General features: G+C 33.2%; 1 protein-coding gene across 1 annotated transcript in view; it reads left to right on the top strand.

Moving 5' to 3' along the window:
• NOS1 (nitric oxide synthase 1) overlaps nucleotides 1-16,191 on the top strand; it is a 1,255,637-nt gene that overhangs the window by 1,182,714 nt on the left and 56,732 nt on the right. The gene's annotated exons all lie outside the window — the stretch shown is intronic.

The raw sequence follows: 16,191 nt of genomic DNA, 5'->3' as shown, positions 1-16,191 counted from the left end.
GTCAGGCATGTTACAAAAATATATGAGAAGAGAGGTTTATGGACTGGAGATGGGAATGTAGTATAATATTCAAAATGAAAAATGAGAAAATTGTACATTTACCTAATATAATCAATGGGGAAGGGAGTAAAGGGATGGTAAAGTATCGGGGACAACCAAAGACATGCTTTTTATGTGGTAAAGATGATTGTTTAATTAATAACTGATAAAAGGAACTGTTTTATATGTGGTAAAGTTGATCATGAAGCAAAGAATCTGAGCAAAAATGTATAAAATGTGAAAACATAGGTCACTCATGGATGGACTGTACAATTTTAAAAAATCAAACACAAGAAACAACAGAAGAACAGGATCAGGAAAAGGAAAATGTTACATTAGATACTATAGAAGTGCAAAATGAGAAAATGGATGAAAAAGATGTAAGAATCGATATGATAAAGGATATGAATGAAAGAAAAGGAAAATAAGGAGATGAGGAGGAAGAAATTAGTAACTCGAGTGATGACAAAGAAAACAAATGGGTAAAAGCAAGAAATAAAAGAAGTTCTATTGGTAAAATAGTAAAAGATAGAACGCATAAATTTAAAAAATGTAACCATAGGGGAAAGCAAAAAAAGGAAAGGATAAAAAAAAACTTTCTTTACAGTGAGACTCTTTGCCATAAATGTTAATAGCGTAAAGAATACTCAACGTAGGCTAGGAGTATTAGAATGGTTAGATATGGATATTGTAGCACGGGTCTGTATCATATGAGCGAATCGCATAAATTGCGAACGCTCATAATATCGAATGTACCAGACCTCAAACTTCCTATTGTGGGGGGCTGTGCCCCCCACACCCCCTGCTAAATATATATTCCAACTCTGAGATTGCACTACAGTGAGGAAAGGGCAAATATCCCATTCTACACTGTACCGTGATCTCAGAAAAAGCACTTAGAGGTCCACTACATTCGATATTAGGAGCGTTCACAATTTGTGCAATTTGCTCATATATCGACCCATTGTCGCACTAACAGACATCAGAATCACAACAGAGGAAGAAAGAACACAAATTAATGGATTATGGGAAGGAAAAGTAATATAGAACCTAGGTGGTGTTCAGGTATAGCTATCTTGTGTAAAGAATGCATAGAAATTTTGGATTATACTATAGTGATGATTAGAAAAATAGTAAAACTAGATATAAGATATAAGAATCAAATTTATGGAATAATCACAATTTATGCATATATTTTACAGAAGTAAAGAGAAATCATGCTTAGGAAAATATTGGATTACATAAGGGTAAACATGTAAATAATAGCAATGGGAGACTTCAACTGTGATTTAAGATATAGACAAAAAGAAGGAGCAGCTGTTAAAGTTATCTCAGACATAACTAAAACTAATAAGATGTATTTATGGGAAAACAACTGTACATAAAAAAGAAGTAATTTAAGAACTGAAATTGATTATTTTATAGTTTCAGACAGCTTAAGTATATTACATCAAGGATGCAAAATTACAGGATTCTCAGATCACTTAGCTATAAGGATAGAGACTCAGGAGAAAATAAATTACATAAAAACAGATAGAGGAATAAAAAAATGAATAAATCAGAACTGAATACAGATACAAAAGATATAATACAACAATTTTGGCACGATCATATAAACATGAGAGATTGGACAAGTTGGTGGATTAATTTAAAAGAAAAACACAGAAAAGAAATACTAGAATGGCAAAAGTTTAAAAGATTACAATATCATGATGAATACAAAGAAATTAGTAACCAATTATTTAAAAACATAACAGATAGAGAAAAGTTTATAGAAAAAGAAAGAAGGCTGTATGAAATGAATCAAGAAAAAATTTTAAAAAAAGGTTATTTAAACAAAGATATTTTCTACAAGGTAGGAAAGAAGTAGTAACATCATTCTTAAATAAAATGGTCAAAGAAAAAAAAAAGAGTAATAAGTGAATTGAAAAATAAAGAAGGTGATACAGTGAATACACAAATGCAATTATGAAAATAATCAAAAACACACTGGAAAGTTTTTCAATATATGACATTATAATAAAAGATAAATGGGGGCTAACTAAAGAAGACAATAAAAATATTGAAGAAAAAGTCACAATGGTAGAATTTGAAAATGTACTAAAAATAGTGAACGTAGATGGACTTGAATATTTAATTATAAAAAGCAAGATTGGCAAAAATAATATTTTCTAAAAGTAATGAATGAATGGTTTGAAAATGGAATAAATGATGAAAAAATATGTTTAGGTGTGATGAAATGTATATGGAAAAAGGGAGAAAGGATAGACTTAAAAAAATGAAGACCATTAGTATTAAATAATGTAGATTATAAGATCTTGATGAAAGTAATAGAAAAAAACGAATAGTAAGTAAAGCAAATAAATGGCTATCGGAAACAGTCTTTGGAACAAAAGATAAAGGAAGTCAAGAACTTCTGATGTTAATAAGAGAACTAGTGGATGATGTAATAAATAGAAAAACACTATTAAAATTATTAGTAGGGGATGTAAACAAAGCTTTTGATAAAATTCAGCACAAAACATTATGGAAGATTTTAGAAGAATATAACATAAGCAACAAAATCAACATTTAGAACTCAGTATACAAGGAAAACAAAGTAAGGTTGTTAGTTAATGGATGGTTAAGTGAAATAATGAAATTAAAAAATGGTATTAAGCAAGGACGTCCAACAAGTACCATTTTATTTGCTCTGATTATGAATGCAGTAGTCACTAAGATAAACCCGATACTAGAGAAAGTAAAATATCAGACACCATAAGGAATTCAGATTCCAGTGATATTCACATATGTGGATGATTTAGTATCAGCAGTTAAAAACAAAGAATGGATGAATATAGCTATGGAAATGCTCAATAATCAATGATGCTAGGATTAACTTAAAAAGAAAAGTAAAGGATTAGGTCTTTTGGAAGAAGTAAAATGTATTAAGTTCAATGAAGATGAAATAGAGATTCTAGGAATAAAGTTTGGAATTGAACAACTGAGAGAAAAACAATGAAAAAAATGATAGCTAAAATAAGAGATATCTGTATATTTTGGAGAACATTTAATCTCTCATATATAAGGACAGTTCCAATAGTAGTAGAAGAAATGTGTCTTATAAAAAAGAATCTACAATCATATTTAGATAGGTTACCAAAATATGTAACCCTATACGAACTGCAGAAGGAGTCATTACTGGACACATTGTGGGTGCTGAGAAGAACACTTTTGGCTGACATCAAAGATTGAAACAATAATTTCATGAACTTTAATCACACTTTGACTTAGGAATGGAGTTCATTCCTATCATGGCATTAGAAACTCAAAAGACTTGGAGAAATTAAAAAAAGAAAGCATACTTAATTAACTCGATAATACTAGGCAAGATTGCACATTTAACAAATCTTTGCATGATTCCATTAACTCATTCCCTCCAGTGGAGCTGAGAAAGTTTTCCTTGTAGCTTCCAATGGGCAGAGCCTAAGCCTTTTGACAGAATCAAATTATGTTCTCGCATTTCAAACTAATGTTCATATCTCTGTAACCATTGGAGTTATAAAATAAGTATAAATGGCAAACCCTTCAGCACAAACTATTTTTATAGTTGCAGTATTCTTTATGTTATAGGTCTTAAAGTGAATGTTATAAGTCACAGTAAAGACAGTAACTGTTATGTTTGTAATGTTTTGTAAACAACTTATCTTAGCAATCACTGAAGTTACGCACATACTGCCAGCAGCATTTTATTCATCTAACTGAGACCTCTCATATCAGGCTAAGGAGTTCTGTCTGTGTTACTTGGTTGTTGAGATACTTAGAAATTGTAAAAATGATATCTATATAAATAAATATCAAACAACAGTTAATATATTTTAACTATACTAGAAAGAGATCAAATATTAATCCAGTTGAGTTTGCCATTGTGTAGCTTTAAGATGAAATCTTTTTAAACCTTGTACATAGCTTGTTTTTTTAATTATCGATACAAATATGAACAAGGAATATTTGGTGCCTAGAGGCATCAGTAGGAGTTATCTACAGATATACTTGGAGGCATCACTTAGATGCAATGAGAAATGTATGAAAAAGAGTTAATGAACATAATTTTTATGTTCATATGGGGATAAAGACTCAACCCTGTTAAAAGAGGCATTTTTTATATAAAAAGCAAATAAGGAGGGTTGAATTTAATACATCCAACTGTGTGTGTGTGTATATATATATATATATATATATATATATATATATATATATATATCTCCAAAGCAAAAAACACAACATCAATGGGACCAGACGGTGTCCCAGGCTGCATCCTACATGAACTCCAAGAAGTGCTAAACCCAAACATAAATCTGCTGTTCAATCTCAGCCTTACTACACATGATATGTACCCAAAGAGTGGCGTACAGCAACAGTGGTCCCTCTCCACAAAGGTGGTGCCTCAACGGATCCTGGAAACTATCACCCCATAAGCCTGACTAGCTTGGTCTGCAACGCTATGGAAAGGATCATCATGGACCTCATAAATAAAGATATTGGGGACCTACAGACACTGGATCCTACCCAGTTTGGCTTTGTTAAGGGCAGATCCTGCCTCTTAAACCTGGTCGATTTCTTTGAAACAGTCATCAAGGCCATTGAAGAGGGGAAGGTGGTCCACACAGCCTACCTGGACCTCGCAAAAGCCTTCGCTACAATACCCTACTCGGGCATTATAGATAAGCTCACCAGCTTAAATATAAACCCCTATGTCACTAGATGGGTTGCAAACTGGCTCAAGGACAGAACCCACATGGTTAGAATTGCTGGAGCCATGTCAGACTTCAAACCAGTTACAAGTGGCGTCCCACATGGCTCAGTCCTGGGACCTCTCTTGTTCGGTATATATTTCTCGGAGGTACAGGCCAACACAGAAGGACTGTGGCTGACCAAGTTAGCAGATGACTGCAAAGTGGGCACCATAATCGACTCTCCAGCCGACACAAGCATCCTCCAAAAGTTCCTCATAGAAACAGATAACTGGTGCCAGAGCCATGGCCTCAAGCTAGACGCCAAAAAGTGTATAGTCAACCCCTTTGACAAAAACAAAGTGCCCACAAATTACCACATAGGTGGTAATCCATTAAGTACAGAAGAAGTAATTAGGGACCTGGGGACCCAAGTTGATAGCAATCTCTCATTTGACAACCACGTGGCCAAAGTGGTTAGAAAAACATTTTATATAGCCCACCTAATCATGAAGAGATTCACATCTAGATCAGGGGAGGTCATCGTGCCTCTTTACTCATCCCTCATCAGGCCCATAATTGAGTACAATGCCCCTTTTGGGATGTACCTTACCAGACACCTGCAGCAACTGGAAAGACTCCAAAAGTACCTCACCAAGAAGATCAAAGGGCTCAAACAGATGCCATATGCTGCCTGGTTAAAGAAACTCCAGCTCTACTCAGTGGCATACCGCCTGCTCAGTGGCGATCTGTGCCTGATGTATAAAGCCATGTCCAACCCGGAATTAATGGACATGCTGCACCTCAGAAAATCCAATTCCCATCAAGCTACACGCTCAAGAGACTTGAACCTCAGCACTGAAATAAATAGGAGACGCTGGTGGGTCAGATTCATAACCCAGAGGCTCCCTTCACTCTGGAATAAAATCCCAGTCCAGGTTAGGCAGAGTCCCTCATTGACTCTCTTCAAGAGGAATCTTGATGAGTGGATGGGAGATTGTAGGTTTACCCCGGGTATCACTTCTGTGTCACTGTTAGACAGAGGCACAGTATACTAACCTCGAAAAAGGGCATAGCAAAATTAATTTAAAATGGGTGGCAAAAGCCAAACACACTCTGGCTAGGCTTATAAATGCCCTAGGGCAGATAGTCTAGTATGAACCTATGAACCTATATGTGTATATATATATATATATATATATATATATATATATATATATATATATATTCACTAGACTTGAATAAAGTATTAATAGTTTTGGAAGCTACAGCAACATTATTAACAACAATGATAGAAGAGAAACATAAAAAATTTTGGGGAAAGCTTAAATATTTGAAAATAAGTAAAAAAAACTTGTATGGATGTAAAACTATTTCAAGAGAAAATACTGTTATGAAAAATTGATACAGAAAACACAGAAAGACGTGGTATAAGAATATAATGAAACATTCTACTATATTTTTCCTTGGAAACATGTAGGGGAAGAAAAAGGTAAAGCAGTGAAACTAAGAATGAAGAAATGTAAAAAGTATGTGAAATATGCAGATTTTGTATGGAAATTGTCAATAAGTAAACTCCCAGTTAAAGCAAACATGCCATGTAAAGCAAACAGAGAAAGAATTAGTATACATTGTGGGGAACTGGAAATGGCTAAATATGTTTTTATAAACTGTAAAAGGCTATATAAAATGTGAAAAGAAATGTATAATAAAGGGCACAAATTAAATGAAAAATATTGAATGTATAAATATGGACATGATCAAATATGGGCATTATGAGAATGTAAAATAAAATGACAAACTGGATGAAGTTATTTTGTACAATATGGAGTATATGTAATAAAAAAATTAATGAGGTAAAATACAAGGGAAAATGGTTGTTATTGAAAATGTTAAAGAGAAAGGATTGGGAGGGATTAAACCTTTGAAGAGTTAAAAATAGATATATGTAAGGTTCATATTTACAATATTGTAAATATGAAAATTGTATAAAGTGTATGTATTGTATTTGATGATTTAAATAAAGGACCCCTACTCATCGTACTGATAGGAAAAATAGCATACTTAGCAAGTGTATTTATATTGCCAATAGTATTTGAAAATAAATTATTGCATACAATTTTTTTCATTTATATGGGATTCTAGATTAAACCTAGTAAAAAGAGTTTGAATTATAAATAAAGAAGGAGGTTTAGAGTTAATTAACCTGGTGGTATATGCTGCTTCATTAAATCTGTTTTAAAGTGGATAAATGAAAAAAGATGAATGATTAGTAGTAAAATTGTAAAATAATTGTAAACTTTAGTATGCTTGTGTAAACAGATGTGTGTGTGTGTGTGTGTGTGTGTATATATATATATATGTGTGTGTGTGTGTGTGTGTGTGTGTGTGTGTGTGTGTATATATATATATATATATATATATATATATATATATATATATATATATGTGTGTGTGTGTGTGTATACATATATATATATATATATGTACACTTGTAGATATTTATAAATAAGAGTTAATTGTGTATATAAATAAAATAACTCTACTCATCATTGTTACCAGTGGGACCCCTTTTGCATGTGCACTTCCTGTTTCCATTAAAAGCATGGATGCACCCAGAGCAACAGGAAAGCAGATGGAGAAAAGGAGATAATGGAGTGGAGAGAGCAATGGGGTAGAAAGCCAATATCAAGAAATGAGAATGCATGTAGGATTCTGAGGAGCTGTTTCAAAGAAATCTGTTTGATGACGATGATTCATCAAATGATAGATGTATAATTATAACCCTCCAGTTGTGAGGGGTGCATGATGATTTACTCAAATAAATGGTGATGCAGAGTGAGCCAGAAATGAAGATGTTTCCTTGGGGGACATTATGGAGAAAATACAAAAGGAAGATGTAGAGACAATCCTAAGGAACAGTGGTGAGAAAACAAAACATATGAAGAAAAAGTAAAATAATTTTACTCTACAAACAGTAACTACAGTAACAGTAACTACTGTATAAATGTAAATAGAAATGTAGCTACTCTGTGTTTAACTGGAACTTAGCATAATACAGTGCAAGTAAGTAGAGCTTTTCTTCCCGGGTCTCCACTGTAAATGGATACCAAGGCACTTTCCCAGTAAACAAAAACAAATAAATAAATAAATATGGAAGAATGTAAAAGAGGAATAGCAGAAAAGAAAAATGCAAAAGAAAACTAAAAATGGAAGTATGCAGGAAAAATAAAGAAAATAAAGAAATTGACAGGTATGAAGTGTTAGACAATTTAATAGTTCTTTTGGGAGTAAAAGTACATGAAGTAACAGCATTTATTCTTATTAACAAATAAACATTTTGTGGCACTATATTTGAGACTGTTTTTTCAATGGAAAATTTCCTTGGAGAATATGAAAATATAAAGACTGCAACACACTGACAATAAAATTAACATGAAAACAAAAAAGAAAATCTGTGTACAATTTAGAACAGAAGTGGAAAGAGAGACTTTGAATGGACATTTCAAAACTTTATGTAAAGAAGTACTGAACATTGCAAACGTTTGATAAAGGGGTTTATGGACTGGTGGATGGGATTGTAATATTTTGTTAAAATAGAATGAAAAAAAAAATGTATACGTATACCAATCATGATAAATATTGAAAGGAATTGGGGATTTGTAAAATGCTGGCAACACCCCAAAACATGCTTTATTGTGTGTGTGTGTGTGTGTGTGTGTGTGTGTGTGTGTGTGTGTGTGTGTGTGTGTGTGTAAAAGGGCATTTGGTAAGTAACTACAATAAAAATGTATTTGTGGGGAAATGGGACAGTATGCAAAAAAATGTGAATTTAAATGTTATAACTTAACAAAATTGGACAGTTAAGGAAGGATTCTAAAAATGAAAGAAAAGAAAAAGAAGGAAATAAAGAGAAGAAGTTTCAGAAGGAGTAGAAATAGAAGAAAAATAGATGAGGAAAAATAATAAAAAGGGCATAGAAGGCGACTCTGAAATAAGTGACAAAGAAGACAAACTGAGAGATAGTAAAAGAAAAAATATATATATTGGTAAAAGGATAAAATTCAGAGCAAGAAAATTTAAAAGGACAAGTGCAAAAGAAGAAAAGAAAGGAAATGGATGAAAAAGAAAGCATACAGCTAATCGCTGAGTATTGGTATAATGGGTAATGTGTTTGACTCACTGACACATGGTACAGTGTTTGATTCTCATCTTTGGAAAGGAAATTGGCTAGGCTTTGGTCCATTAAGGCAGCTAGACTAGTAATTAGCTATGAATCTAATGAAAATTTTGGAGTGCTTTCTGTAAATGTGAATAGCATTAAGAATATAGTAAGAAGAATAGGGATTTGGATTGGTGTAATAAATGGAATGTAGATGTAATTATAATGGAAGACACACAAGATTTTTAACAAATGAAAGATTACAGAGAAACGATAATCTGGAATTTGGGAAATGAGAGGTGTTTTGGAATAGCCATATTTTGTATAAGTACAGTAAAGATATTAGGTGTAACTTTAACAAAAAATGGAAAGATTAACCATTATTGATTTAAAGTGTAAACTTCAAGTATATAGAAGTATACCATTATATGCTTATTATTAGATGTAAAGAAAGGGAAAGCTTATTTCATCAGATTTTAGACTATGTAGTGATTAGTATGAATATTATAATAACAGGAGACTAACTGTGATTTAAGAGGCACACATAAGAAGAAAGGAAAAAGATGCATGTATACAATTGACATAGATAATTTTATAGTATCAGAAGGTTTAGTTATAGGAGAAGGGGAGGTAGTTGAAATATGATTTACTGATTGTCTTGCAATAAGCACAGAAATAAAGGAAAACAAGGAATATATATAACATAGGTGAAGGAATAAAAAGGATAAATGAGAAAGCATGGAATAAAGAAGGAAATAGATTAGTAATACACTTATGGAAAGATCATATTACTATGAGAACATTTTATAAAAAATGGGCTGCATGGTGGATGATATTTAAGGAAATTGGTCTGAATGGTGTTTGGCATTTAAGGAAAATATAAAAAAGTTTTTACAGTAGCAATATTATGTGAGAAAAGTAGAGAAAGAAAAATACTAAAGAACATACAATGATACATTGGAAGATTTAGAACATAAAGATAAAAAGTGCTTTGACAAAGAACTGTGTGAAAGAAATCAAGAATATATAAAAAAATGTTATTTAAGCAAATATAATTTTAACAAGGAAAAAGAAAAAAAGTATTGCATTACTTAAACAGATTAGTAAAGGAAGATGGTAGTATAATGAGAGAAATAAAAGATGTAAAAGGAGAAACAGAAAGAACTCAGGAAAAGATTACGAATAGTGTGGTACAATATGTGCAAAAATGTTTAAAGAAAAAAAGAAGGCAATGAAAATAACATGGAAAGTAAAAAGTTAACAGAGAAAGAGTTGGAAATGGAGATTTCTTTATATGAGCTAGATAAAGTATTAGAACAATATCGGTTACAGGACCAGATTGAATATGGTATGCAATGTACAAAAAAATTAATGGACTATGAAAAAAATATTTTTAAAGACTTTGAATGGTTAAATGAGAGACTTATAGTATAAAGAATTATGTACTAGAATACATAAATTTATATGGAAGATAGAAGACCAATAGTACTGAATGATAATAATTATAAGATCTTTATGAAAATAATATGATAGAGATTTGAAATTAAATGGAAAATATTATGGAAGATAGTATATAGTATAAAGGGGAAAGATTGTCAAGAATTGAGAAATTGTGGATGATATTATGAATACAAAATGGGCGGCCACGGTGGTGCAGTGGTTAGCATTGCCGCCTCACAGCAAGAGGTTCTCCGGTTCGATCCTCGGCCGGGGTGCCTTCTGTGCGGAGTCTGCATGTCCTCCCTGTGGTCGCGTGGGTTTCCTCCGGGTGCTCCGGTTTCCTCCCACATCCCAAAGACATGCTGCAGGTGGATTGGACACTCTAAATTGGCCCTAGGTGTGCGTGTGAGTGTGCCTTCTGTGGAAGGTTGGGCGCCGGGCTCGCAACTCGACACTGTAAAACTCCACTGCCATTCAATGTGCGGACAAGGTGATCCGCTGTGGCGACCCCTAACCGGGAAAAGCCGAAAGAAGAAGAAGAAGAAGATTATGAATACAAAATAAGTGAAAATCATGATATGAGACCTTAGTAAGTCATTTGATACAACTGGATATGAAATCTTATGAGTAATAAGGAACGAATGTAATATAAGTGAGAAAGTTAGGAAAGTCTGTATGTCAGCAAATAGTAACAATAAAATAAAAATACTTGTAAATGGCTCATTAAGCCAAGAGATGTATATTAAAAGTGGTGTAAGATAGGGATGCCAAATGAGTTGTATATTCTTTGCATTATTTATTTATTTATTTGTTTATTTATTTACTTTATTTATTTATTGACACTTGATTACAGAGAACGTCCGACTGATTAGAAGCCCATTTTTAGTGGAGGCCCAGTGAGAAAAGCTCCAAATTATTACAAAACATTCAATAATTTTACAGTCTTCAAAAATAAAACAAAAACATTTGCAGTTTAAATAATTATAACAAATTAGACATTATATAAAAACATTGGTTAAAAATCAATACAAAGTATATGGCAATCATTTAATATTTAGAGAAACGTTAGACATTTTGTAGAGAAAGTAGAGGTAAGTTAGTCTAATACAAATAAGAATTGCAATATGGTATATTTAGAGAGAAAATTAGGGAAGAGAGTTAGATAGCAGTAAGGAAGTAAATGAAGCAGGCAGTACGAGGAATGAAAAGATATTTGTTCACAATCAGGGATATAGCTTATCCTGGATTTGACCATGAACAGAGTGAGGTTTTAGCTATGAAGTCTTTCAGAGTAGTTTTGAAAGATAGGAAGGAGAGTATAGACCTAATGGATACAGGTAAGGAGTTCCAGGCCTTGGCGACCTTGTATGAGTACAGACAATACCCAGAAGATTTTCTAGACTTGTAGATAGGCAGGAGCTTTTGGTCCCTGAATCACAATGACCGACTGGAATATAGTTGTGCAGAATGTTTTTTAGTCCTGGACAGGCAAATGGATGCTGGGTAATTATATAGGTGGTAAGAAGTTGTGTGTACATTAGTTGAAGTGGAAGTTCTAACCAATTTAGGGTATTCAGTGCTATACAGTGGTGAGTTCTAAAAGGGGTATTTGCTGCAAATTTAGGAATTTTGTTAAAGCATTGTTCAAGTTTTAATTTTTGTGAAGTCCGGAGATTATCAAGGATGGAAGCACCATAAAGAAGAATGGGGAAGAGATAAGTAGCAGCAAATGAAGCTTTAGTTGCATCAGTGACAACGTTTTTGGCTCTCTAAGGGATCCCTAGATTTTGATGAGGTTTTTCTTATGCAATTTTGTACATGCAGGTCAAATGTAAGATTATCATCCACTGTCACCCCTAATAGTTTGCTATGAGAAGTGACTTCAGTGGTTGTATTATCAAGAGAGAGGACATTAAATTTTGTTTTTTTTTTCACAAGAGAGGGATTTGGGAGAAAAAGTAGTAGTTTGGTCTTTTTTGGATTGAGTGTGAGTTGTGAGTTACAAAGCCATGTTTCAGTGGCTGTTTAAGCTTCTTGAGTAATTGTTTGGAGGTGTACTATGTTGTCAGATGTGCAAATGTGAATGGAATAATCTGCATATTGTACTAGGGTGGCCTGTTGTGTGGAAGTATAGAGGGTGTTGGTGAAAATGTTAAGAGGAGGGGACGAAGGATAGAGCCTTGTGGTACACCAGTGGAGACTAGGAGGTAAGGAGAGTGTGTGGAGTGCTGCTTTGCAGCTGATAGCTATTGGACAGGTGGTTTTTGAACCACAAAAGGGTTGGCTGAGACAGACCTAGTGAAGACATTTGAAGTGGAAGTTTGCTGTAATAAACTGTGTCAAAGGCTTTAGACAAATCTAGAAATAAGGAAGAGACTAGTCTGCCATTATCTCTAGTTTTATTGACACTATCTATATAGGTTAGAAGGGCAGTGCTAGTACTTTGGGAAGGATGGAAGCCACGTTGTGTAGGGGATATGAGTTCTTCCTGCAGAAGATAGTCTAGCAATTATTTTTGAATACAGTTTTTAGGTATTTTGGCAAAGTGAGATAATATTGCTATAGGTCTAAAGTTATTAATGTCTGTTGAATTTCCTCCTTTGTGCAGAGGAATAATGTGTGACTTTTTCCAGAGAGAGGGAATATGGGATTCCTGGACTGACCTGTTTATAAAGATTGAGACAGGATAGGCAATGCTACTGGGTGCTACTTTACGGTACTCACTTGGAAGGTTATCCGCTGAAGAACAGCACAGTTTGTTTAAGAGTACTTTTATATAGGATGTGGACATAGGTTTGAAGGTGAAAGTGGATGTGGTGATATGTGACCATTGGGCATGGTTGGGATTAGATGCTGAGGAATCCTTAGTTAGAGATGCTATACTATCTATAAAATAAGAACTGAACTGTATTGCAGTATTGAGTGGTGAATTATCAGAACAGGGGATTGGGTTGGGTTGAATTTTTGGCCAGGATATAAGATTTCTTTCATGATTTAGGGTTGTGTTTAGTATGATTCTGAAAATTATTATAATAAGTTTTTTGCCTTCATTTATTTACTTTTTAGTATGACTGTGAAGCATTATGAAGTTTTCAAGATATTGAGGTGTTTTATATTTTTGCCATACTTTCCATGACTTTTCTCTATCGTGAATTACCAGTCTACTTTTTTTGGATAGACACATTCCATTATTTATTTTCATTCTCTTCTTTCTAGGAGGTGCAAGGCTATTTAGGTCAATTAATAACTGAGATCAATCAGTTTATAACCAGAACAAAGCAATTAACAAAGAGATGCAAGAAAAATAGGTTGTTTGTCATATCCTGAAACTAAATAACTGGTGTATACAGAACAGTCTACTGGTCAGCAAAATTGGGATAGTGGCCAACTTAGTAAGAGATCCTTAGAGTGCAAGAACTATCTCACAGAGAATTGCAATCACAGAGCCTGCACATGTTTAACTGATTAAGGTTAATACACAGCAAGATTCTTCATGATAAATATGCTTACATTAAACAGTAACAAAATTATCAGTAAATATGTAGGTATGGGGGATCTATATCATGTTATTGAAAACTAAAATTATCAAAAGTGTCAAAATATCGAGGGTCCATTTTTGAGATCGCAGTACAGTGAAGATTGGGATATTTGCTCTTTCCTCACTGTAGTGTGATCTTGTAGTTGGAATATATATTTAGCAGGGGTTGGGGGGTGCAGCCCCCCACAATACCGAATTCGAGTTTCGGCATTTTCGCTCTTGTGAGCGTTCAACATTTTGCGTCTGCGATGTTATGATACAGACGCAGTGTGGGATTGTGATAGTATGTGAAATAAATTACAAAATGAAGGAGGCAGGATAAGTAACATCTGAAGCGTTAACAATTCCAGTCCAATTAACATATGCAGATAACAATATAAATTGCAAAAATCTAAATTTGAATAAAATAAGTAAGAATTTGCACAAGTGAGTGTCTAGAGATTTTAAGGGTGGCTTTAAATAAAGAGAAAAGTAAAGGTTTAGTTGACGTAGTAAAGCCAGAGGTATACATTTTACAATTAATTAAATTTCGGTCTTAAGTATAAAATTTGGGAACAAAAATGTAAGTAGAATTCAGTGGGGGAAAACAACAGAAGAAATTAAACAAACATGTCTTTACTGGAGAACATATCAATTATCGTTTTAAAAAAAGGGCTTATTAGCATACTTAGTAAGTGTACTTATGTTGCCAGCAGTTTTTAACAAGGAATTATTGCAGACAATTGTTTTCATTTATATGGGGTTGTATATTAAATCCAGTAAAAAGAAAGTTTTGTATGTAAATAAAGAGGAAGGAGGTTTAGAGTTACTTAACCCAGTGGTATATGCTGCTTCATTAAATTTGTACAAATTGTCGAAGTGGATAAATGAAAAAGATGAAAGATTAGTAATACAATTGTATAAATGTAATGATAAATTTTGGGGTAAAAAAGAGTAAAAGAGAAAAGAATGTATAAATAAAGAAATAAAATGTTACCAAGAAAAAATATTTTTCTAGAAAATAAAAATTGATATAGAAAAAGAAAGAAAAGGATAGTATAAGATTGTAATGCTAAAATATTACTATTAAAAGCCATAGGAAGATCTAACAGATGAAAAAAATTAAAGCTATAAAAATAAGAAGCAAATGGTGTAATAAGAAAGTAGAATATCAAGAATTTTTGCAGAAAGTGGTAACAGATTAATTACTAGTAAAAGGAAATATGCTATATAAAAGGAAAGTAAAAGAATATGTTTGCATTTTCAAGAAGAAACTACTGAACATATGTTTTCGAACTGTAAAAGAGTAAAAAAGTTAAGGGGAAAACTATGTAGAGATTTTTTTATGATATAATAGATGTGGATAAATAAACGTGGCTATGATTAAACATGGATACTATAAAAATAGAAAAAAGGAATATGTTAATAGAATAGATAAACATTATTTTATATCATATGGGTTATAGGGAATGAAAGAATAAATTAAATTATGTTTAATGGTAAATAGATTTTAACAATAATATTAAGTAAAATCAGATGTTGGTTATGGAAAAAGGAGTGGGGGTCTAATAGGGATGAAAAATTAATATGACTGTAAGGAAAATTAGGAATTTCTGCAAATGTATTTGTATATTTATAGATTTGTACATTTGTAAATATGTTGTAAATAAGAATTATTTTCTGTATATAAATAAAGCACTCCTACTCTTTTCAATAGGTGCCACGAGATCTTGTACATCCACTTGAGTTACTACCAATTCAAGCAGATGGGGCCTCAGTTTAACATCTCATCCTAAGGACAACACAGTTAGGAGTGCAGCACCATCCTTATACTGTACTGCAGTCAGTATTTATCTACCTGGTGTGGGAATAGAAGCCACAGCCTTCTGCACTAGAAGAGAGTGTGCTACCTATTGTGCAACTGACATTTCTAAGAATGTTACTTCTAACTCCCTCTTCTTGCATCTGTATGCCATGCTGCGCCTACTTCACATGCCTCCTATAAGAGGTTGTATGTGCTTACATGCACCAGAAGATGCATCCACCTTTTTTTCTATTGGTAAAGACCTTGGTCAGTCTTCCTTTACCTTTCTAGCTCTGTGCTCCAAGACATGTTTCACTGTAATTTTAAACTACCTCATTTCCCTTGCCAAGACTCTTAATCTCCTTGGTGATTGAGTGTTCAGTCACCATACCCACTTTTCTGTCCACATGCTACTTCTTGCCTCTGTCATTTCCTTCCCCGTTTCACCTTCTTATTTGCAATCTGTCTCTCCTCCAGTTCCACCATCCCCTGATCTTCTTACTGCTGTGTTGGCTGC

This window comes from Protopterus annectens, chromosome 4.part0, assembly GCF_019279795.1.
Source record: "Protopterus annectens isolate FY-2018-M chromosome 4.part0, PAN1.0, whole genome shotgun sequence".
In the NCBI taxonomy this organism is placed as follows: Eukaryota; Metazoa; Chordata; order Ceratodontiformes; family Protopteridae; genus Protopterus; species Protopterus annectens.
Note: the sequence above shows the minus strand (reverse complement) of the source record. Positions and strands in the feature narration are given on the sequence as shown.